Genomic DNA, 25,132 nt, shown 5'->3' with positions numbered 1-25,132 from the left:
TCTCTCTGTGCAATGGTAGCTGTTGGTTGTGGTTAGGGCTCCGGTGATGAGAATATATTGTGTATTTTCTATTATTTTCCAAATTAGGCATGATTGTGGTTGTACAAATTAGAGTCCTATTAGAGGTATGGTTGTGTTAGAGTCCTATTAGAGGCATAATTGTATTCTCCCTTTTGGTTTAGGATTTAGGGCTATATAATCTAAGGTCTGATTGTAATCATTCACACATTGAATATACAAGATACAGAAAAGCTTTCAGGAATCTTACATGGTATCAAAGCCACCACCAGAACCCTAGAAATTGTCTTCCTCTTCAGTCTCTGTGTGAGTTGTGGGTCATCTTCCTCTTCAGTCTCTGGTTCTCAAATCTTCTCCTTTGATTGATCGAAGTTCCCTTGACCTTGGCGAGAACCAGATCACCGAGACGCAACTCACTCTTCCCTTTTGCTCCTCTCGCTCCACGTTTACGCGTCGGAGACATTGACGCTACAAAACCCTAGCGGGCACCACCAACCACGTCGTAATCTCCCTCTTCCTTGACTTCAGCTTCGTAATCTCCCTTTTCCTTGACTTCGGCTTCAATCTCTCTCTCTCTCTTCTCTGATTTGGTTCTCTCGGCTACAGACTGGTTCTTTTGACTTCAATACTCTAGTTAATATTTGTGGGTCAGGGTTAAAAAAAAAGAAAAAAAAAAAAGAAGCTAGTTTTTATATTTTACATTCAGACCTAACACTCTTCTGATTATTACACTATGGTTTTGGATTTATTGGCCTTACCCCCATCAGATTTCTGTGTATTACCCTTCGACCCCTGTTTTGGCTATTTTGTTGAATATAGGGTTTATTACAGTTTAACCCCTCAATTTTCTAGTTATTACGATGTCTCTGACTTTTGATGAGTATGCCTTATGTCATCAGAAGGGCCATTGGAAGTACCACCGTCCCAAGAAGGGACGTCAGCCTGTCTCATTTTTTCAGCAATCTCAGAACCACTTTCGGCCTCCTTCCATTGCGTATGTTGCATCTGCTCCGACTCTTGATCTTGACTTGGCTTCCTTGATTGCTCAGATTAGTCAACTTCAGCATATATTGTCCACCTCGCAGCCATCTCCATCTACTTCCGTTGTTTCATCTCTTCATTCAGGTTTGCTTGGGTCTTCTTCAGGTATCTCTTCGTCTGTCTGGCTTTTTGACTCTGGTGCCTCTCATCATATGACTCTCCATCTCTCCTTACTTCACAATTGTACTCCTCCACCCTTTCTTATTATTGTCAATGCGGCTAATGGATCTGGTATGTCTGTTGTATCTGTTGGGTCTGTCCTACCATCTGCTATGTCTGTTGTCTCTATTCCATCTGTCCTTTTTGTTCCTCAGTTATCTGTCAATTTATTATCTACCAGTCAGCTTGATGCCGCTGGTTTTGATGTTATCTTTTCTTCTGCTATCTGTTCTGTACAGGATCGAATGTCTAAGCAGCAGATTGGGACCGGCCGTAGAATTGGAGACCTCTATGTGGTGGAGAGCTTGCATCTGCCTATAGCAACCTCTTTGACTGCGTTTTCCTCGTTTCAGTTAGATTCTCTGTCTAGTCCTTTCTATTTATGGCATTCTCGATTAGGGCATTTGTCTGTTGATCGCTTACGGTCTTTAGCTCAGTCAGGTATTTTGGGTAAAGTTTGTCCTAGTGAACTTACTGAATGTCGGGGGTGTAAAGTTGCCAAAATGACTACTGTCCGTACTTTGATCTTTGTCGCTGCTATTCGTTCTTGGCCTCTTTATCAGATGGATGTTAAGAATGCTTTTCTTAATGGCCATCTCACTGAGGAGGTTTACATGCGTCCTCCCCCTGGCCTTCACCATCCCTCTGGACAGGTTTGTTGTCTTCGGCGTGCTCTGTATGGTCTGAAACAGTCTCCTCATGCTTGGTATGATCGATTTCAGATTGTTGTTACCGAGCTTGGGTTTCATCCTTCAGCTTCTGACTCTGCTTTATTTCTGCGACATACATCGGTTGGTTTTGTTGCTCTCTTGCTCTATGTGGATGATATGATCATCACTGGCTCGGACTCTTCTGCTATCTCTGAGGTCAAGCAGCATCTCTTCCGCACCTTCGAAATGAAGGATCTGGGTCCATTACGGTATTTTCTTGGTATTGAGGTTGCTTCTTCTCCCAAGGGCTATTTTCTATCTCAGGCTAAGTATGCTAATGAAGTCATTCATCGTGCTGGTCTTATTGATACGAAGGTTTCTGATACACCTATTGAGCTTAATGCGAAGCTTAACTCTACTGATGGTGTCCCTCTGGATGATCCCACTTTATATCGCGAGCTTGTGGATTGTTTAGTTTATCTGACTGTCACTCGTTCTGACCTTGCTTATGTTGTTCATGTGGTTAGTAGTTTGTTTCTACTTCTCGCTCTACCCATTAGGCTGCTTTGGTTCGTGTTCTTCGCTATCTCAGGGGTACTATCTTTCAGGGCTTATTGTTGTCCTCTACTTCCTCTTTGGACTTGGTGGCCTATGCTGACTCTGATTGGGCTGGTGATGTTACTGATCGTAAGTCTACGTCTGGTTTCTGTATGTTTCTTGGAGATTCCTTAATCTCTTGGAAAAGCAAGAAACAATCAGTCGTTGCTTGCTCTACTGCCAAAGCCGAGTATCGTGCTATGGCTCATGCCACTGCTGAGATTGTTTGACTTCGTTGTCTCTTGTCTGATTTGGGTGTCTCTCAGTCTTCTCCAATCCCTCTCTACTGTGACAATCGCAATGCTGTTCAGATTGCTCACAATACTATCTTTCATGAGTGGACGAAAACATATTGAGATTGATTGTCACTTTGTTCGCCAACATCTGCAGTCTGCCTCTATCTCGCTTCCTTTCATCCCTTCGGCTTTGCAACTTGCGGACTTCTTCACCAAGACTCACACTACCGCTTGGTTTCAGTTTCTTCTTAGCAAACTCTCAGTGTTTTCTGCTAAAACACCTTGAGTTTGAGCGGGGGTGTGAAAATATATTGTGTATTTTCTATTATTTTCCAAATTATGCATGACTGTGGTTGTACAAATTAGAGTCCTATTAGAGGTATGGTTGTGTTAGAGTCCTATTAGAGGCATAATTGTATTCTCCCTTTTGGTTTAGGATTTAGGGCTATATAATCTAAGGTCTGATTGTAATCATTCACACATTGAATATACAAGATACAGAAAATCTTTCAGGAATCTTACACCGTGATGGTGGCTTTGGCTTGAGGTTAGGGTTTTGGTGATGATGTCTACGACATGGGGTTGGTTGTGTTGGGGTTTTAGTAGTGGGGGTTGGGGGGTATGGGGTGAGATGGAGGTGGTGGGCGCTGTGGGTCATGTTTGTGACAATGGCTGTGATAATTGAGTGTGGAAGGAAGAAGAGGTGTGGATGGAGGATGTTGTCTGTAGTAGTTGTTGTTGCTTTTTTTTTGAAACATATGAGGGCATTGTGTTTTATATTTTCTGTTAGTTGGGTTTGAGGCCCATTAGAGGAGGTTTGTGTCATTTTTCCATACTAGTGGAGCTGCGTGTATTTTCTGCAATAGTCAAGGGAAGTCAATGTAATTTGCCCTTATTTCTATTATGCTACTTGAACCTTTGATGATGTCTTGCGTTTGAGAGATTAAGAAATCACTTAAAATTTTTGAAATTCAGGTGGTCCTGAAGTCATGTAGGATTTTTAATGCAACTGCCCTCAGTTTGGTTCATTTGTTATTGTTGTTGACCAAAAGGTTGAGATAATGACATTAGCATTGATGCAGCACCTGAGATTTATTAGATTTCTAATACACATATATAATCGGAACCTTCCTTCTTTTATTCATAAACATAAAGAACAAAGTATTCCTTACTCTTGCTAACAAGTAAGTAAACATCTTGGTATTTGTAGACCTTTCAGGATATTTTGTCAAGCACTTTACATTGGATTTTATTGTTTTGCAGCTTGAGTTTCCAGCTCAATTTCCTTGTCTTTTTCACATAGCAATGTGTTCAGCCCTATGCAACGAGTCTGTTTTACAGTACAACTCGGACAAGGGGAACTATGAAAAAATAGGGGAGTCAACTGAAGTAGCCCTTCGTGTATTGGCAGAGAAGGTTTTGCAGTCAATTGTTGCTTTGTTTCAGTTTTCACCTGTCTATCATCAGCTTACTTGCTGTTAATTTGACTGTGAATTATAAGGTACAAATGTTTTCATGTCACCATTGTTTCCAGGTTGGTCTTCCTGGATTTGATTCATACCTTCTGCTCTGAATATGCTGAGCAAGCATGAACGAGCTTCTTACTGCAATCATTACTGGGAAGACCAATTTAAAAAGGTTTGCTTCTACATATGGTAGCTGTTTGATTTTTTATTTGCTGAGTATGATGTACCCCGAATTCTAAGGAATCTAATGTTTGCAACACTTATAATGATTGTTGATGTGTGGCCACTATGATAGACTATTGGCAACTTGGCTTAGCGTGCTCCCTTCCCAGTTTTTGCAGTGATTTTCCTCCCTTTTTCGCTGTTATTTGTGTGTTTGTTTACAAAATGACAGCCAGTATTGATGAACTGGAAGCATAGACACTCCAACGGGGCACCTGTACACGTGTCTGACAAACTGTTGGACACACCTTAGGGTGTGTACCAATTTTTGTTGTGTTTATTTATTTATTTTCCCCTTTTTTTCCTGGTCTTGCAGAGGACATGTGTCCTTTTTTGACGTGGGGTGGACATGGCTGGCCAACAGAGAGAGAGGGAGAGGGAGAGGGAGAGAGAGAGAAAGAGAGAGAGAGAGGTGACTGGAAAGAAACTATTGCTGTATAAGCCTTCCGGCAAAGGTGGCTACAGGATAATCAACATTGTGGTTGGCAGTTTTAATGGAATTTAATTGTTATGTAAATGTTATGTTGATAAAATATTCATATTTTTCACATGGAAAATTAGAAGTATATTTTTTGCTGTGTTCTGGCCATGTATTGTCCTGCATTTCACATGTCGGTGTCTTTGCATCGTATCGTATCCGTGTTGCGTGTTTGTGTCCATGTCCATGTCGCCATCCTTAGATGATGCAGTTAGTGTCCATTGGTTTTTTGTTCTCCCTAATAATATTAGAAACTCTGGAGTTTCAACTGCATAGATAATAATAATTCTAAAATATTCAACAGTGAGAAAGATCATATTGTCATTCTTCCTCTCTTTGTATCATATGTTAACATTTTACATGTTTGAATGAGAGAAACTACATTTCAGTATACAGTTATGGCAGTATAGTTGTTAGTCATCATTTGCCTTGTTATTTACAATATTGTCAACTTTCCAACTCTAGTTCGTACTGGTTGCTCTTGAATTGTTATTGTTATCAAATGTAACGGTTATTTTTTTTCGTAGAGAAATGAAGAATGTGAGTTCGTTGTGTATGAGATTATGACAAGCTCTTGAGAAAAGTATACAATTTTGGTTTGATCTTTCATGTTTGTTTTTCTGTGGCATTGAGGCTGGACACAGGACACATATCAAGGCGATATGGACACACTTGACACGACAATTTTATTATTATTATTATAAGAAATCAGGCCAAAGACTCGGTAAGGATATGACAACAAATAAAATATATTTTAGGTGTGTAAATGAAAATAAAGCTATTTCATCACTTTTTACAATTCAAATACATTTATATTTTATTATAACAAATAGTAAGAAATTGTTTTCCCTATACCTACATATTTGAAAGGAAGTGTAAACAGAAGTCCGAATATCTATCTTAGAAAGCTTTATTTATAAACATAATTTGAAGTTTTGGACTTCAGAATTCCAAAAATTAAAAGAAGTTTAAAGCAGAAATAAATTGGTATAAATGTAATTTGTTTTTATTATATAATTGAGTAGCAAGTTTTTTTTGTTATGCAATATGTTTTATGTGTCTTTATGGCCATGTGTGTCCCATATGTTTCCAGTGTGTCCCGGTTCTAAAAAGTTCAAAAATAATAGGTTACTTTTGGTTGTGGTTCAGACATGGGTCAGGGAGTGTGTCATTGTGCATGTTAAGGATGCAGCTCAATATTGCAGAGATAGAGACTTCTAATTTTCTTTGTCAAAATTGGTACATACACTTTTATTTGCTAGAGTTGTAGTGATGTTCCAAAAGGTACTTGTTCGATTTCTTGGAGTTCTTGATTGGGATGTATTTCACACAGAACGGAATGAAGTCTCAATAAATGGATCTTGTAGATCTAGTGATAAACATTTGCGTCGCTTAAATTTTTGATATCTCCTTGTCAAATCATGCTTGTGAATCTATACCCTGCAGGTCTCTCTTTTGGAATTTTCTCATGATCGGAAGATGATGACTGTCCTTTGTAGTCGCAAGCAGATGGAGATTATGTTTTCAACAGGTGCTCCAGAGAGTATCATTTCTAGATGTACAAGTATCCTCTGCAATGATGATGGTTCCACTGTTCCACTAACTGCAAATATTCGAACTGAGTTAGAGTCCAGATTTCACAGGTTGGGTTTGCTTCCCTCTATATTCATACCAAGAACTTTTACCTATTTACATACACCGATACATCCACAAGCACATAGATATAGCTGTTTATATTTATATATATCATATGTATGCAATTATGTTTTTTGACTAGTATGGGTTTCAGCCTTACACAAACCAAGAAGGCTAAAGGTACAAGGGTTACACAACTAATTACCCTCCCTCCTTTAAAATCTAATAGCGAGAAGACTCACAAAACTCTTAGTTGTTCCCAACAGTGAAGCATAGACACGGACATGGGACAAGGATACAACATGACACAAACACGCCACAAATAATTATATCTTGATATTATATTATCTAGGAATATATTCATATTATATAGTTATATATGTGCGTAATATATACAAAATTAAATAATTACTTTATATCAAATAAATTTTGTATCTAATTCTCTTACATTTTTTATTTTTCATTTAATTTTATGTGAAACTTCTATAGGACATTTCTTAATAATTATACATTTCTTTAAGGGCATTATAAGATATTTTTGTGAAATTCTCAAACTTTGAATATCATGTGTTAGCAAATGTTCAAGAAGTGTTGGTCTCATGTTTATTTTCCAGTGATAGATAGACATGGCCAAGAAGTGATGGACACATTACAAAATGATTGTTGGACACTTGTCCGTAGGCAGTGTTTTAAAAAACTCTAGGCACATCGAGGCGCCAAGGTCACCTGGAGCCTAAGCGTCGAGGTGCGAGGCAAGGTGCGCGCCTCACCAAAGCGAAGCGCAAGTTATAGAAGTTAAGCAAAATATTAATATAGCACAATTTTCAACATAAGCAAATATTTAATATGTATATAATTAATTTTTTTAATAAGAAGAGAAGAAGAAAAAAAATAATTAATTTTTAATTTATATATATATTATTTTATTTATTTATTATATTTTTTAAATAATGTGTTTCAATTAATTTTTTTATTTTATTTCATATACATGTGTATTTTTTTTTATTACTATGTATAAGTATATATTATATTTTACATATTATCTATAAGTATATTATATATTATATAATAGGTATTGTATAATATTATATTATATATTTTATATTTGAATCAATTATATTTTGTATATTATCTAATATCTATAAGTATATTATATATTATATAATAGGTATTATATAATATTATATATATATATATGAATCAGGAAGATAAAGAGAGAGACAGAAGAGAGAGCGAGAGAGAGATCGCGATCGCGATCGCGAGAGAGGTGAGAGAGAGCGATCGCGAGAGAGACAGAAGCGAGAGAGAAGACGACGAAAGAAGAGAAGAGAAGACGAAGCAGAAGAGAAGAATCAGAGAGAGAAGAGAAGAAGAGGAGAAGAGAGCAGAACCTGCGTGGCGTGGCATGGCGTGGTATGTACTCGTCGCGTCTTCTTCTTCTTCTCCACTGGGGTTTTTTTTTTTTTAATAATGTTTTTGCTCTTTTGACTCACGTTTTGAAAATTTTATACTGTAAATGTGATTTCATCCCATGTGGGTATCCACATAGAACGCCGAGGCGCACAAGGCGCTCGCCTCATCGCCTAGGCAGCGCTTCCCTTATGTCGCCTCGCTTCACCAGGCCTGAGGCGCAAAACTGTGCCTTGCCTTGCCTTGCCTTGAGCTTAGGCGTGTGCCTAAGTGCGCTTTTCAAAACACTGTCTGTAGGGATGGCAATTTAAACCCGGCCCGACGGGGACCCGACCCCCCGACCCCGATTTAAGCGATTTTTCCCAAAAAATATCCCCAACGGGACGGGGATGGTATTCGAAAATCAATCCCCGATCAATTTCGGGCCGGGGACGGGGATAAGTGTCCTAGCCCCGTACCCGGCCCGTCCCGTCCCCGAAGCAAAATTACTGTTGTACCCCTTTATATATATATATAAACCAAAACACTTATCTTTCTCTCTCAGTCTGTCTCAGCTCTCTCCCTCACTCACGTCTCTCATCTCTCTTTCCCTCACTGACTCAGATCTCTCTGAGTCTCACCACGACTTCTCTCATCTCTCTCTCCTTCACTTACTCAGATCTCTCTCATCTCTTATCAGCATCAACATCATCCAGATCCACCACCACCACCGATCTGAACAGATCAATGAAGCCACTGATCTGAAGCCGCCGCCACCACCACCACCACCACCACCACCACCGATCCCTCCGTTGCCACCGATTTGAAGCCACGACCATGACCAGGACCGTGAAGCCACCGATCGATGTCTTGATCAACGGACAGTTTGTGAAGCCCCCTCTCTCTCTCTCTCTCTATACATATATATCTGTTGTTGATTGATGTACAATTTTTTTTTTTCCAAGTTGTTATCTATATTATATCTGTTGTTGTTGATGAACAATATTATCTCTGTTGTGTGTGTGTGTGTTGAACAGATCTGTATACATACAGATTATTTTTTATTTTTTTTTTTGTTCTTGTGTTTGTATGTGTGTTGAACAGATTTGGCGGAGATTTTTCGGGGTCGGGGAAACCCGATCCCCATTAGGGGACGGGGTGAGGGAGGTGAAGGGTTCCCCGTCGGAGATCGGGGCTGGGGCCGGGGATTTTGTTACTATCGGGGATCGAGGACGGGGAGGGTCATCCCCGCCCCGCCCCGCCCCGCCCCGCCCCATTGCCATTCCTACTTGTTCGAAATTTAGATTTTTATTTTGAATTATGGAAACATAGAAAAGGGTGTCCGTGTCTGACATGGAGATGTCTCCTTAGAATGTTCGTGCTTTTTAGACTCCCAACAATCCAATAATTGTAAGACCATAGCAGGCATCACTCAGTTCACACATTATTGCACGAAGTGGGAGTCGAGGAAGCGGTGGGAGAGTGAGAGCATATAGAAGTCTCTAAGGTTGGGAGCACCTATATAGGAACATTTAATATATTAAATATATAAATATATTCTAACAATTATTTTTTTCTACATGATTGTAATATGTGTTAAATATGAATAAACATTAGAGATTGATGTCAACTACAAATTGTCTTTGTTAAGTATAAATAAATATTGTGTAAATAGAAAGTACTAGAATAAGGTTGAGTTGTTTTTCTTTTGTTTCTTTGAGATTTGTATGTTTGAGAGGTTCTATCTTATTTGGGAGCGAGTTTCATCTTTGAAGGAAGTGAATTTCTTACTTAATAGGCCGGAATTCAGTTTCTCACCAAAAATGCCAAACAACATGCTCCAATTGTGCAATTGTGTGAATTTATGGATATCAAGGCTATTAAACTTGACAAACCTAAAATATGTGGATCGTGTACATTATATCTATAATATTTCTTACCATTGCTTGCTTTAATTTTACATCAAATTTAAAAGCACCCTCTACATTCATTGATTGATTTTTTATGTCAATTATAAGTTTATTTTACTGGTCAAATCATCTTAAGCTTCTCCATATTGAAGTTAGGAATGTTACATTTGGTTTAGCTTCCTTTTTCTAATACTACTTGTTTGAATGTACTTCACTTCTCTGAGATAAATTTGTAGAAGATATGAACACTTTTGCATACGCTCAAATGCTTGTAGAGTAGATGCCTCATAGCGTGAAAGTTTTGTGGTGGGCACATTGAAGCAGATTTTTTAAGTTGTGCAGCTCATAGAAAATAATATGACAGTCTTGAGTCTGCAACACCAGAGATGGCAATGCAGGGCTGTGATGTTGTAGTTGTGATTACAGGTTTCAACTTTGAATTACTTCTGACTTCCATATTAAGGATTGTCTTCATATGTAGGTAGTGACTTCGAAAGCCTATCAAAAACCAAATAGAATCCATGAATGGGCAACCCTTACAACCCATGTTCAGAAAGTTAAAAAATTTCAAAAATAAGAAATCTAATTTATGGGCAAAATTATAAAAGTTTCTTATCTCCGTATAGGTAACCCTTATCTGATTATCTATCTATACTATTATATTAAGTGAAGGTTGGATTTGGTGTCCAAGCTTTTGCTTGCTTCTCCTTATGCCATGTGTCTCTCATTTCTCTATTTAAAACAAAAAAGTTACATAGAGATGTGCACAAGACTTGAAACTTTGACCTTGACTTTAGGAAAGAAAGTCCTACCACTTAAGCAACACACATTGCAACATTAATTTCTTTGTTATTTATTTTTACTTTTACTTACTTGAATTGCACAAGCATTGCATATGCTATCTGCTAATTCAAAGTTAAAGATTACATTGTAAAGACCTAATATATATAGGCTTGAAACCCAAATTTAAAGTAGGAAACTAAATCATAACATTATTTGGAAACCTAATCTTTAGTAAAATCAGTAACTAATTAACTATCAATAAAAAATAAATATAAAATTACAAATAAATAAAATCTCCATGTCATGTTCCGCATCATTATGTGCATTCGACTTGAAATTAACCAATTTCCAAATTCTTTTGCTTATTTAATTTTTCCTTTTGTTGATATTATTATCTGTGTCATTCTTCCATTGTTGAGGAAAAAAAAAGAAAAACAAAAACAAAGGTAGCATTTGGTTTAGTTTTAGAATCATGATTTGAGAATGGAGTTGTATTTTGAGTTTGTGAGTTGTTGAATCATGATTTGAAAATCGAAAATTTATTTGGTTATGAGTTTTGAAAAGAGTTTTGAATTGAGTTTTGAATTTTTGAAATGAGTTTTGAAATAAGAAAAGTTGTTTGGTTATGAATTTTGAAAAAAAAATTTAAAACTTAATTAAAAAACTTATAACTCATAACCAAACATACAACTCGAAATTCTATTGAAATTTCTATTCAAAGCTCATAACCAAACTCTTTTTAAAATTCAACTCAAAAAAATAATTATTGAAAAAAATAATTTTTTTATTTTAAAAATTCAAAAAATTCCGAAAATATTTTTTATTTATAATATTAAAAAATATATATTATTTTTTGTTAAAAAAATATATTTAGCTAGTGCTTTAAAATTACTTTTGATTGTATATTTGATTGAATTTTTTTTAATTGTTTTGTTTAAAAATGTTTTTTTATTTTTTAAAAATTACTGTGACAAATTAATTTTTTTTTTGTTAATTTTAAATAAATGGCCAAATAATTTGTTATTTTGCTAAAAAAAATAATTTCTATATTTAAAAAATATCAAAAACAAATATAATTTTTTATTTTTTTTATTTTTTCAAATAACAGGAGGCAATTGCAAAAAAAGAAAAAAAAGCACTGTTCCGGTCAACCGGCCGGACGTTCGAAAGGATGCCCAGGCAAACGACCAAGTAGACTCAAAAATTCAAAAACTCACTGGTTACCAAACATGTTTTCAAATGTGTTTCAAAATGTGATTTGGAATCATATTTTGAAAACTATAATCAAACAGAGGGTTGGAATATGAGGGCGGAATCATGATTCCAGAATGGAACCAAACAGAGCCAAAAACTCAAACCATGACTTTTGAAGCACTAGAGTAAATGAATCCACAACTTTTGTAATTGCATTCATGGTAGGGTATTAAAATTATGAAGTTGAGACTACAATTTTATTAATTATTTATTTATTTTAAGTTTGGGATTGCAAGGAAGACAATGGTTGATTTTTCTTTACAATTGTATTACTGAATTTGTGGCATGACAAAATCAATCGTCAGTTTAGTTGTAGATAAACACCCTTGGATTGATTAGTAAGTTGAAGGGCATTAAGATGCTCATTCACTTTGGTTTCCTTTGTCTTCATGATTCCTCCTTCAAATTCAATATTTGATTCCACCACACCTTAATCTGTTTTTCAAGCAGAAGGTCTTCTCGTTACAATTTTAGCCTTTTCTTGGGTGAGTATGGGAGCAAGTTCATACTTGGATTCTCACAGGCATTGCACCTAGGATTAGAATTGCCAGGTTTGCATCACACACATTTACCAAGAGAGCTAAATTCTCTTAAACTTGTTCTTTAATAAATTAAATTTTAATTACTGTCCATAGACTTTAGAGAACTCTTCCTAGTGGGATTTACCTGCCTAATTGGAATCTAAGAGTGGGATTTATCTGCCAATTTGGAAACTAAGACTTTTGGCTTGTAAAACCTATTAAAAGCAAAAGAGACCCATGAATAAAATCGATTTACATAACTTGACCAATAGGGCGACCCCTGCAACCTGTCTAAAAATTTCGAAAGGTTACCAAATGCTCCCAACTACAAACATAAAATATAAGGGTGTAATCAGTTTGGGGTGGTTGGTTTTTAGCCAAAATGATCACTGAACTGATTGTGTCGGTTGTGTTTACTAAGAAACCAAAGCTAACTGAAGAGGTGATAAACTGAACCTGTCATTTTGTATTTAGTTGGTTGTTTTGGTTTTGTAGTTTGTTGGTTTTTTTGATTAGCAAAAGAACTTACAAATAAAAAATTGGCTACTCTACATTGATAAAAAAACCTCCAAGTTAAACATTATTTAATTCAATAAAATAGTAGTTTCTACATGCATTAAAACCACATTAGCTAAAAAAAAAGAGGTTAAACATAATTTGTTAGATCAATACAAAAAATTGCAAATCATTAAAAATCACATGGAGCTTCAAATTGCAAGAAATCTCTATTCCCCTTCATCAGCCAGTGAAGTATAGTCTCAAGTTTTTCAAAATGGGGGGCTCTGTTTGAAAGAGTTTTGAAAATGTATTTCTACCTCTTAATTTGTGCGTGATGTTTGGTTGCCGTTTTCAAAAATTAATTCTACATCCACTTTTGAAAAACTCAGTCGAAGATGGGAAAATTTGGGCTAACTGTACAGTGACCGGTACAGTGATTTTTTTTTTATATACAATTGGCACATGTTATTTTTTATATATAAATAAAAAAAAAAATTGGAATTTTTAAAAAAAAAATTATGAGTTTTGAATAGAATTTTAAGTTGTGTGTTTGGTTATAAGCTGTAAGTTTTTGTATCAAATATCATATGTCACGTCAAAAATTTCCCACTCAATCCAAAACTCTTTTCAAAACTCATTCACTAAACAAATTTTTCACACTCAAATCATAATTTCAAAACTAACAAACTCAAAATACAACTCTTATTCTCAAATCATATTTAGAAAACTCTACCAAACGCTACCCAAAATTGGAGACTAGGGATTTTAAAAAATTGGACTTTTACAATTAGGGCTTACAATTAAGGACTCAAAAATTAATATATTTAAGTAAAACAAGGGTTTTGAAATTACCTTAGGATGACAGAAATAATCATTCACTGGTGAGGGAGAGATGTCAATTGAGTCGGAGACATCGAGTAATTGATGTGAAATCTGAGATATCAATGAAGAAGATCAGTCGCTGGTGAAGGAGAGACCTTGAGTAGTCAAGGTGAGATTTGAGATGTAGCTGCAGATGTGAGATGTCTACATAGAAAATAAGTCACTGGTGGGCAAGAGATGTTGAGCAGCCGTGGTGAGATTTGAGATAGAGATGGATTTGTGAGATGTTAATGGAGAAGAGGGAGAGTGACATTGAGAGAGAGGTTGGCTGGATACACTGCAAGACAGACAACCAGATGAGGCATCATCTTTCAACCGTAGTCTCTAAGAGTGAGACAGGGAAATAAGGACTGAGGTGAGGCTAAGTAGTGAGATGTTAATGGAGAAGAGGGAGAGTGACATTGAGAGAGAGGTTGGCTGGATACACTGCAAGACAGACAACCAGATGATGCATCATCTTTCAACCGTTGTCTCTAAGAGTGAGACAGGGAAATAAGGACTGAGGTGAGGCTAAGTAGTGAAAGGGACGATTGGGTTAATGGTGCAAGGGTGGATGGTCGGGAATAACATAGACTCTGGGTTTTGGTCAGTTTTTGTTTTAAAAAAGCAAAAATGAACTGACTGGTCTGAGAATAGAACTTACCAAACTAGATTTTTCGGTTGTCATTTTATTTATTTATTTTTTATTTTTTGGGATAAAACTTCCAGTACTTATAAATTATCATATAGGAAACTAACTTTATTAAAATAATTATAAAATGAGACTTTACCAGGCCGGAAAAAACTGATTTTTACTTGGCTTGAATTGATCCCTAGTGAGTTAGAATTGAAACCAACCATTTTCCAATTTTTGCAGATTTTGACTTTTATTTTAACATGACATATGCATATAGTTCTAGCCTTTTATTGTAAATGCTGGCACTGTTTTATAGTGTTGTGTCCCCTCACTCATTTCTTTTTGTCTGCTTAATTAGTTACCTTTAAAATTAAAAGTGTGTTGAACCTTACTGATGGGATTCACCTAAAGTTTTTATTTTTTTTTTTAATTTTTTTTTTAAATTACATTTCTCAATAGTTCGTTCTTGAAATGATTATAATCTTGGACACTTTTAAGTTGTGCTTGTGTTGTAATGGTACACTTGGGTCTTCTAGCTGTTAACTACTTCATTTTTTATTTTTTTATTTCACTTTTAACCCTTAATTTCATTTTGTGTTTTTTGTATGTGGCCTTAATGAATTGCAAAGTTTGTTCTTCGTGCCCTTTATATTTACTTTTGGCCTCACCTTTATTCTATGCAAGCGTATTACACAATTGAAAAAAGGTTATGCCTAATTGTTGCTACAGAAGACCTAACACTCGGCATAATTTTCTCAAAGTTGCTTGCTCAAAACAGTCAGACTTGACCTACAATCTCACGTTTGGCAGTCACAGCTTTAACCACTTCATCAAGCAATGGCCCCTAGCATATAGACGGTTACTAGATGGAGTTTAACCTCAGTTTTGGGAAGGAATATTTTTTAAAATGTGTAATCTTTGATATCATGTGGCTCTGACAGATGTGGATTAAGTGAATCCTTTGTATTATTATTATTTTATTATTCATATTTTTCATGTATATAGTATATATTGAATATTCCATACCTTGTATATTTTTAAAGATTGAAATTTTAAATCAGACCAAAATCTGACATTAAGCTAAAGTTTGGAGGAATTAAAAAACTGAAAAATTAAATTATGTTCAAAGGTGGAAGAGAATGACTCTTGATTGAATAAAGAGAAATCCAATCTGTATCTGTGACATGGATTATTGATATCAGGAGACAATTAGATCCCACTGATTTGATTTTCGAATTTTGCTGGTTGTTTGTGTGCTATTCCATTGTAATAATCATGATGTTGGCCAAATACAGACAATGGTCCTCTGTTTGATTGGTTACTGGTTTGGTTTCTCACATAATATACTGGTACCTTTTATAATCATTGTCAATCCTTCTGCAATTTTTTTTATCTGTTTGACTTGCGCATCATTTTACCTGTTTGTTTAGTCCTAATCAATAATACGAGTTTCTTAAGAGAAATATGGTTTTTTGGATTTTTTTTTTTTTTTTTTGTTATATGGCTAATTCTTTCTTTCTTTTTTATTTTTATTTTTATTTTTTATTTTTATCCCTTGGCCTTATGTGTAGATATGAATTTTTTATTGATCAGTTTTGCAGGAAAGGAAACCTTACGATGTCTTGCTCTAGCCTTGAAAAGGATGCCCATGGGTCATCAAATTGTGTCCTTCGACGATGAAAAGGATCTTACATTTGTTGGGTTAGTATGTTTTTTTTGGGTATAGTTTGTTGATTGGTATTGTTGGTGAGTCTTAGGCATCAAGATTCTTGCAACAAGTTTTGTGTGATTTTCCCATCATCATTCGAGTAGGTTGTTACTACTTTCTACTAAAAGTGGTCATTTCTTCAATCAGACGAAAAGAACAAAAGAAGCAAAAATGAGTGATTTGCATGAATGCTTCATTAATTTAGGGGAAACTATCAATCAGTGGGAAGTGGGGCAAATATTTACGAAAGGTTGGGTGTTTTTATGGGGTGCAAATTTTATTGTGTTTGTTTTCACAAGAAATAGTTGTACCCCTACGTATTTGTAAATTTTTTTTGTCAACCCTGATTGGTAATTGCCCCGTTCATTTATTATTGAGACCCCATGAATGTGGCTACCCTTCACTATGAAGCATTGTACTTGTTTGCAAGTTGGCAAGCTTGGTAAACTGTTTTCATTGTACTTGTTAGCAAATTCATCAAATTTAGGTATCCGTGGAAATGTTTTAGATCTTTCCGCTATGGAAAAAAAAATGAGTGGTATTTGTATATATGAGATTATGTCATAAATTTCTTAGTAAAAGTAGCGTTAAGTGTGATATAAATTTGAGTAAGCTTACAAGTCACAATAACTATGTATCAGAAGCTCCTACCACTTAGATGAGATCCAATTGAATATTTTTGAAAACCTAGCGTAACATCCATTAACTTCTATACTAAAAAAGTGCAGACACGAACACGTGATACGATATGGACATGCCAACATAACAATTTTTTAAAAAATGTAAGACACGACACTTGAGGAACACACAAATTTATGGTTTTTTATATTTATTATATGTCATTTATAAATATTTCACTCAAATTTAATAAAAATATATAGCATACCTTGAATTCTAAAGTCTAAATATTTTATTGAAAGTTATTTTGTTGAAACTTATAATGTGTTTCATATGTGCCTAAGCAATGAATGCGAGTCCCTCAAATGACTTGAGTCTAAAAAAATTATAAAAAATAGCAGCACATGTTTGGACTTGTGTCTTTCACGTGTTAGGAAGTGTCCGGTCAGTGTTAGTATCTAACATGCCACCTTCTTAGAAGTGTCCATGCTTCTTAGCTTATATTTTTATTTATGTATGCAGAAACACACACATGGTAAATCATTTACTTGTATGTGGTGGTTGGTGGAAATTTCTTATTAATTCTCGCAACTACTTACCACAAGTCCATTAGTGGTTCTAAAAAGCATTCAGTTTGTAACGTAACGGTTGGTTTAAGGATGGCAGATTTGGATATTGACTGATTTTCCGGTGTGAACTGAAATCGCTCCTGAACCGGCTGGTTTCTGTTACAAACCAGTCCGTAATGGTTTTTCACCATATCTGAAATAAATTTTTTTTTTGAACCTTACTTTATTATGTATTTAAAACAATCATCTTAGTCATCCATTCAGCCATGTGGTGCGGAGAGTCGGACTAACCAATGATTGAGTACTTTCTGTTCATGGGTATAATTTATAAGGCTTATTTAAAGCTAGTGCGATGGCTGTTGCTTGAGTAACTAGCCGATGTGAGACTCTTGAGTGTGCATTGGTAGATGTCTTTGTTTTATTGTAGTTGGGTTGCTCATCTCTCCTTTCACTTGATGTGGGATTGAAAGACAGGTTCTTACTCTCACAGGTTTTCATACTGTAGAACTTCAATTGATGAAAAGGGGCCATTTTTTTTTTATTAACATTAATTTTATTAGTCCATACAGTATGAAAAATATATTTTTAAATGTCCCAATATTTATTAAAATATGACCAGTTAAGATTAAAGTCATCTGAAGATGTGTATTATTGAGTTTTAGGTGAGTTGCTGATCCCAGTATGTATAGCTGATACTCTTGATATTGTTATACCACGATCGTTACCGTTATGTGTCTCAATACTGCAATTTAGAACCATGCGTCCAGCATGCTATGGTTGGTAAGAGAAGAGAAGAAAAAGAAAGATTGAAAATCCCTTTGCAGTATGATAACATTAGGAAACTTGGCGTAACGCTGATTATAAGTGGAATTGCAGTGGGTTTTGGTTATGGAAATTTGTGAGGGTTAGGTTGTAGAAGATAAAAGAATGCTTTTGGGGTTTGTAGATAAAAAATGTTGAATTTTTGTTTGATTTCTAAATTGTATGGTTGCAGGATTAACAGAATTGACTGCTGAAAGTTCCAGGGAAGCTGTTATTTTATGAGATTTAATCGTTTATTTGAAGGCTAATAAGTGGGGTAATGGTTTTGGCATGATTGCTGCATGATTGGGGAATGTTTTGGGTCTCTTCTGGTTAGTGATGCACTTGGGTGGGGTTAGTTTGGCTTTATACTTAACCTAGAACTGAACTGACCATCTATGGTTCTCCAACATTGGAATCGAGAACTGGACCGTCTTTTGTAAACCAAACCAAATGATTTCAAATGTCTTTTTGAACCGCAGGCCTAATGATTTTAAATGTCTTTTGGAAAGAAACTTGCCTATAGCTTTGCACTAACTCTTGCAAAATGGGCCAATCTACAAGCATAACCAATCAATTAGCCCAAGGGAGAGAATATCTTTTTATGACTTGTGGAAGTGAAGCCATTTTTCTTCTAAATCAATGTCAGACTATCAAAGTTTTAAAGCCATTATTGAGGCTCTCTACAAGGTAAGGCTAAGGGAAAATGCATTAAGGCCTTGATTTTTAGGCAACACTTTCCAAAATCGCGCATCAACTGTCTAAGGCATGCGCCTCAACTGTCTAAGGCATATGCGCCTTAGGTGTGCCTTGTATGCATCTTGCACAAAAAAACATATGAAAAGTACACACATGGAGAGTTTGTCTTGGGCTGTTGTTAAACTTTGTCTCCTACATGGTTTAAACATAAAAGAAAAACCTCTTTTGTAACTATATTTCATAGGAAAAATCAAGTAAATGATCAACCAAAGAAAACACAATCCTAAAGCTTAAGTAAGAAGCTTAATAATTAAAGTTTAGAATGTCGATTTCAACTTCAATAACCGAGTAGGACAGCTTGTACGCACCTCGACTAGGACAGCTTGTACAAACCTCCTTTTTTTTTTTTTTTCCTTCCTTCTTTCTTTTGATAACCGAGTAGGACAGCTTGTACGCACCTCGAGGATAGTGAAATGTTCAGTGCATTGAGGAGAAAAGTATTTACACCTTTATATTTAAGTTTTAATACTTTTTAACTACTTTAAAATACTTTATTTATGTCCTAAATATAAAAATTTGAAATTTGAAATGCTAACACCTCATTATCTTGAGGCTTACACCTCACCTCATGAGGGCTAATTTGCCTTGCATTATGCATTTGCCCTTAAAAACTTTGGGAACAACTAATATAATGAACAACCTTGTTCATATCATATTATGAATGCTGCAAATATGAACCACTCCAAAGCTCTATTAATTTGGCATGGTGGCACTAAGAAATATTTTGTTTAAATGTGACCTAACAGCTTTTGACATTATGATGTGTTTTTGTAGAGCTGCTCCAAACATAAACAACATGCAATTAGATTTGCTTTGGTCATGGTGAAATTGTGTCATTTTTAGAGTTTAAGTTGTTAATCTGTCAAGTTTAAATTAGTTGTTTCCAGAGAGTGAACGAGAGCTGGAGAGATAGAGGAAAGAGCTTGATTGATGAAGATGGAAGGAGGGAGGAAGAGGAAGATGATGAGGGTTGTACCAGGTCCCCAACACAGGAAATGATGGCTCATGATGGTAGACTGCTGTTGGAGTTGGAGAAGATGTTGGGTGACGGTGGCTACTGCATGTAAGTTTCAGAGGCAGGTGTGATGACCACCGATGGTGAAGTTGGTGGTGGCCACTAGTGACTTTGTTAGGTGGTGGTTTGAGTGAGAGAGAGAGAGAGATCAATGCCAGAATCTTCCTTGGTAGTTTCAGTATTTTTGTTACCTTTCAAAAGGGCATCAAACTTGGAAGAAAGGCTTTTGCTATTAAACATGTTAGTAGATTAAACAAAGAAAACTTATGGCTTTAAGGAAAGGAAGGATCATTTCTGATACAAAGCTGATGGTCATACTATTCTAATGAAGAACTACTTCAGAAAACTTAGCCTAAGGATACCTACAAGTGGAATTGTGGTGGGTCATGGTCATGGAAAGTAGTTAGGGTAAGGGATTTAGGATCCTAAAAGGTCGATGGCAGCTTTTAGGATTTGTACATGAAAATGTGAGTTTTATTCTTGTGGCTGCAAGATTTCAGAATTGGCTACTGAAGGTTCTAGGAAAGTAGCTATTTATGAGATGTAATTGTTAATTTGTAGGCCAACAGGTATAATTAGGGATCAGGCTTGGTTAATGCTTGATTGGGGAAGGATTTTGGGTTGGGAATTGGGATTGTGAGTAGTAACTTTGGAACAGTGTTTTGCTTCCTTTGTATAGAGAAAGAGGAAGATTGGGGAAGGGTTTGGAATGTGGATGAATTAACCGTAACATGATTGTATAATGTCTAGGGTGCACTCCATATGAAATCGCTGATTTGCCACTTTTCTTCTTGTCATGCTTTGTATCACCCACCCTTTCATTTGTTTGGTTGGGTTGTATCTAGAGAAAGGAAAAGAAAGAGGGAAGGAGAATTTATTAGAAGTTTCAAATGGTTTTCTCTCAAATGAAAAGATATTTGTAGGGAGATAAATAAACAATGTAAAAGCACGTAAAACAAGTTTTAAATGCTTTACATTCTCTTTGAGACAGTCATTATTGAACTATGATTGGTTGATCAAATTTTGTTCTATTAATTTTAGTTTCTCCCTGTTGAGCGTAAAAATAATCAATCTTTTGGATTTGGATATTGTCTTCATGTTGCCATTTATCTTCTTGTTCTCTTACTCTTTTTTATGTTCAATAAAATTAAAGGTCGGAATGCTTGATCCACCAAGAGAAGAAGTAAGAAATGCTTTACTTTCATGCATGACAGCTCAGGGGATAACAAGGTAACTTAAATTATCAATATTAATTTTTTTGTAATATCATGTAATCTTTTTTAATATTTTAAATATTCAAGGGTACTTTTCTAACTTGAGAGGCAACTTTAGAGTACTGCAGAATCACTGTGTCAAAAGATAGGTGCTTTCGATAACATGGGAGATTTTGGTGGACACTCTTACACTGCTTCTGAGTTTGAAGAGCTTCCAGCACTACAAAAAGCAATGGCATTACAACGCATGACACTGTTCACCCGGTATACTTGACACTTGATAATTCTTTAGTCATTTTACTTTTTTCTTGAGAATTTTAATTTTTTGAATTATATCTTGTAATTCGGGCATAATTTTTTGAATTATATCTTGTAATTCGGGCATAATTTCATAAAAGGATGCTGGTTGAAGTATTACAACACCAAAATGAAGTGGTAGGTCTCCTGAGTCTCAGTTATCAGAATGATTGTATGATCCTGATGTGTTCCCAAGGCTATGGGGGTGTCGGGGATTCAGAGCTTAGTCTCATTTAATCTAGCTCTTCCGGGGAAGTGGTGGTGGTTTGTGGTGGAACAGGAGCGGTTGTGGAGGAAAGTGGTGGGGCCAAAGTATAGGTTGGGATGGGGGAGTGATATACAGGTGAGGTGCGACAGTCACATGGACGGAGTTTGTGGAAGGGTTTCGGTCGGGGGGAGTTTTGGAAGAGGGCTTGCTTTTGGATTGGGGTGGGGGTTCGGGTCAGGTTTTGGAAGGATGAGTGGTGTGGAGTAGAAACTCTAGCTACGAGGTTTCCTTCGATTTTTCCAATTGCTCTTGATGAGGAGGCGACAGTGGTGTCTTATGCGCATGTGCAATAGCAGGTGGTAGTTTGGAATGTTGGTTTGCGTTGTGAGGTGCAGGATTGAGAGTTGGGGCAACTGGTGGATTTCTTGGGTTTTTTGTATGGCCTTAGATTTTTTTGGTTGGGTGGGGGGAGGAGAAGGGCAGGATACTTTGGGGTGGGTATGGCGGAACTCCAAAGGGGTTTGCTCAATGTCTTCTTTTTATCATTCGCTTGTGGGCGGGGATGGTGCTCCATTTTCGTGGAAGAGTGTTTGGGTGATGGGTTGTCCGTCTTAAGTCGCTTTCTTTGTGTGGACAGTGGCTTTAGAGCGTATTCTGACTATTGATAACTTGATTCGTCTTCGTCTTCGTCTTCGTCTTCATATTTTAGTTAATTGGTGTTGCATGTGCTGTGGGGATACAGAAACAGTGGACCATCTGCTTAGCCATTGTTCAGTTGCTTCACATCTATGGATGGCCATTGTTGCTCTCTTTGGTTTGGGTTCAACCAGGGTTGACAGCGGAGGTGTTGCAAAGTTGGGTTGGGGGAGGGTTGGGAAGAGACGTTGGAAGGTGTGGTTGCTTGCGGGCCACTGTTTGATGTGGTTGATTTGGTTGGAGCGGAATAAATGTACCTTCACTAGCATGACTTGGTCGGTTCCATGGTTGGAACGACATTTGCTTACTGTGTTACATAGTTGGATTATGGTTTCAGTAGATCCAGATGTGCTGACCTTTGTAGATTTTATAGAGGATTTGATTAATTAGTTATTTTGGGTTTGCTCACTTTTTAGGTAGCTTGTTAGCTAGCCCTTTAGTTGGTTTTGTATTCGTTGCATGGCTTTGATGCTTTTTTATTGAAGTTTGGTCATTTCTCAACCCCCCCCAAAAAAAAAATGTGGTGCCATAACCTGATGACTTCCCTAACATCACTTTAATGCTAAGAGGCATGTAGTTTCTGTGGAAGATTCTCCTTTAGATGTATAATGAGTAATAACACAGTTTTGGTTGCTTAATTAAGAAGCTATCTCGACATAGAAATTAGATCACGTAGTTTTATCAATCTTCACATGGAAATTCTAATCACATGATCTAATTTGAAGTTTTAGTAGCAATCGGTTGGCCTTGTGATCTTTGGAATGGGAAAATTCCAACATCTAATCACCCACATCTTTAAATTTCTAAGCTAGAATATTCTCTCTAATGACACACACATGCACACCGGCATGCCCATTGAAATTTCTCCAGAATTTTTATTTTTAAATTAAAGAATTTTTAGACTATAAATTTCAGCAGGTTAGCAAAGAACCTTTGAACATTTCTATATGGTAAAATACATTTTTTTTCATGTTTTAGGCAACTTATTTTATTTTTGCTGATAAGTACTAAGTTTTAGCTAACTATTACGTCCATCTTGTTGTACATGGTGTGGGTGACTGTTACTTGTCTCATTTGAACTTGTTTTGGCTGATGGTAATATGCTGGATGTCTTCCAATCGTAACTCGCTGCCCCTGCCTTTTTCCAGGGTTGGAAAAGGATGACTGAAAAGCTATAGTTGATTTTTGTGAATAATTACGATTTATCAGCCTGTTTAATTTAGTTACCTACTTGTACTAGTTATAGAGATTTGATTATTACTTTATTCTCTTTCATAGATTGTCTTCCGACATGAACGTTTCAGACATTAGACACTTGTGAATTATGTCAATGTGTTTTTATTTATGTCCATATTTGTTGCATTTTTGCAATGTATTTTAAATCTATGTTACATGGACTCAAATATGAGTACTGGATGTGAGTCTAGGCATCAGATCTTCATAAACCTAAAACTTAGGATATTAGAATATGCATCCAACAGTTGAGAATGGATACATATCTTAAATACTTTTATGTATTGCATATTATATAATATTGTTATATAAGATATTGTAAATTATTAAAAAATGTATTTCAAAGTAAATGAGATTCAAAAAAAATATAGAATTTATATCTCACATTCGTGTGAGAAGCTGGAAATGTTTCTTTATTAGCAAATTCTTCAAACATCATATGAAATTAGAGGATCCAAGTTTCTAAATTGGGTACGGGTATTGGACACATCCCATACCCTTACCTTTGTCATATTTGGTGGACACGGCCCACGGGTACAATGGGTTAACTAGAAGAGTGCATGTAACACAATTTAGAGATATCTCTAAAAAGATCCCAATCGTGCTGGTGACACCTAGACAGTCCATGTAACAGTTCTAAAATGTTTTGCTCATGGTAATATGGTCTGGTCATCATATATATATGAGATATTGTTTAAATCTCTCTTTTCATTACTTGCATTCTTTCTACATAATTGCCATGCTCTTTTGTGGCTTGTCTTGTATGGTTTCTACATAAGTGCTCTTTTATGGTTTCTATATAAGTGCTTTTACACATCTATTAAACATTTTCTCTTGTATTGTTTGGATTTTCAGAGTGCTTCAGATATGGTTTTGGCAGATGACAATTTTGCTACAATTGTTGCGGTAAGCTTTTCTTATTTCATCTTGATGAGTAGGAATTTTATTTCCTTGGCATGTTTGTCTTCTTGAAGTCAGAAAAAATCTCATGGTTTCAATCATCTCAAGAATGAGTCATATCCAAGCAGGCTGTTGCAGAGGGAAGAGCTATATACAATAACACAAAGCAGTTTATCCGATGCATGATATCTTCGAACATTGGTGAAGTTGTTTGTATTTTTGTGGCAGCTGTACTTGGAATACCTTAAACTCTTGTTCCTGTGAGTATATTTGCTTACAGAATATGATCTTTTGTTTAATTCACTCTTATTTGTTGAAGTGTACATGTAAATGACTCGTCTGATTAGTTCTTGTTTTCAACATAAAAGTTGGTGGCATGGCATGCATATTTTTGTGTGTGAAAACTTGAACATAATTTATCATAAATTTAGCCATATACGGAGACTATTGCTTGGTGCTATGGCATACATTGGCTGTCAAGCATGACATTGTGAGTTGGAGTTTAAGGGCAGCCGCCTATGCAAATAATGGCAGAAAATAGGTCTGTATTTAGTCCACCATTCCCAGCACCTTGCATTGGCATGACCATTACTGGGTTCTCCTATTTAGGTTTCAGTATAAAAATGCATGATGCTTGATTATCTGCTATGCGCTCATGGTCCCTTGTGTAGAAAGTTTACCTTACCATGACCAAACTGGTGACAGTGGCGATGATGCATTTGTGAGGTGTAAGGGGCGTAATGGTTGTTGCAACCAGAG

At 36.0% G+C, this 25,132-nt stretch overlaps 1 pseudogene across 1 annotated transcript in view; it reads left to right on the top strand.

The window, feature by feature from the left end:
* The window catches only part of LOC145807203 (calcium-transporting ATPase 3, endoplasmic reticulum-type-like), a 241,058-nt pseudogene that overhangs the window by 194,050 nt on the left and 21,876 nt on the right, over positions 1-25,132 (top strand). The window contains exons 8-15 of the transcript XR_014350304.1: positions 3,965-4,117; positions 4,236-4,339; positions 6,314-6,510; positions 15,949-16,056; positions 20,979-21,008; positions 22,375-22,435; positions 24,329-24,379; positions 24,502-24,633. The product of XR_014350304.1 is annotated as a calcium-transporting ATPase 3, endoplasmic reticulum-type-like (transcript). The remainder of the gene's footprint in view (positions 1-3,964; positions 4,118-4,235; positions 4,340-6,313; positions 6,511-15,948; positions 16,057-20,978; positions 21,009-22,374; positions 22,436-24,328; positions 24,380-24,501; positions 24,634-25,132) is intronic.

Source organism: Camellia sinensis, chromosome 14 (assembly GCF_055761805.1).
Source record: "Camellia sinensis isolate YWXY chromosome 14, ASM5576180v1, whole genome shotgun sequence".
NCBI classification, from domain to species: Eukaryota; Viridiplantae; Streptophyta; class Magnoliopsida; order Ericales; family Theaceae; genus Camellia; species Camellia sinensis.
The sequence above is the reverse complement of the archived record's forward strand: the minus strand, read 5'-3'. Positions and strand labels throughout refer to the sequence as shown.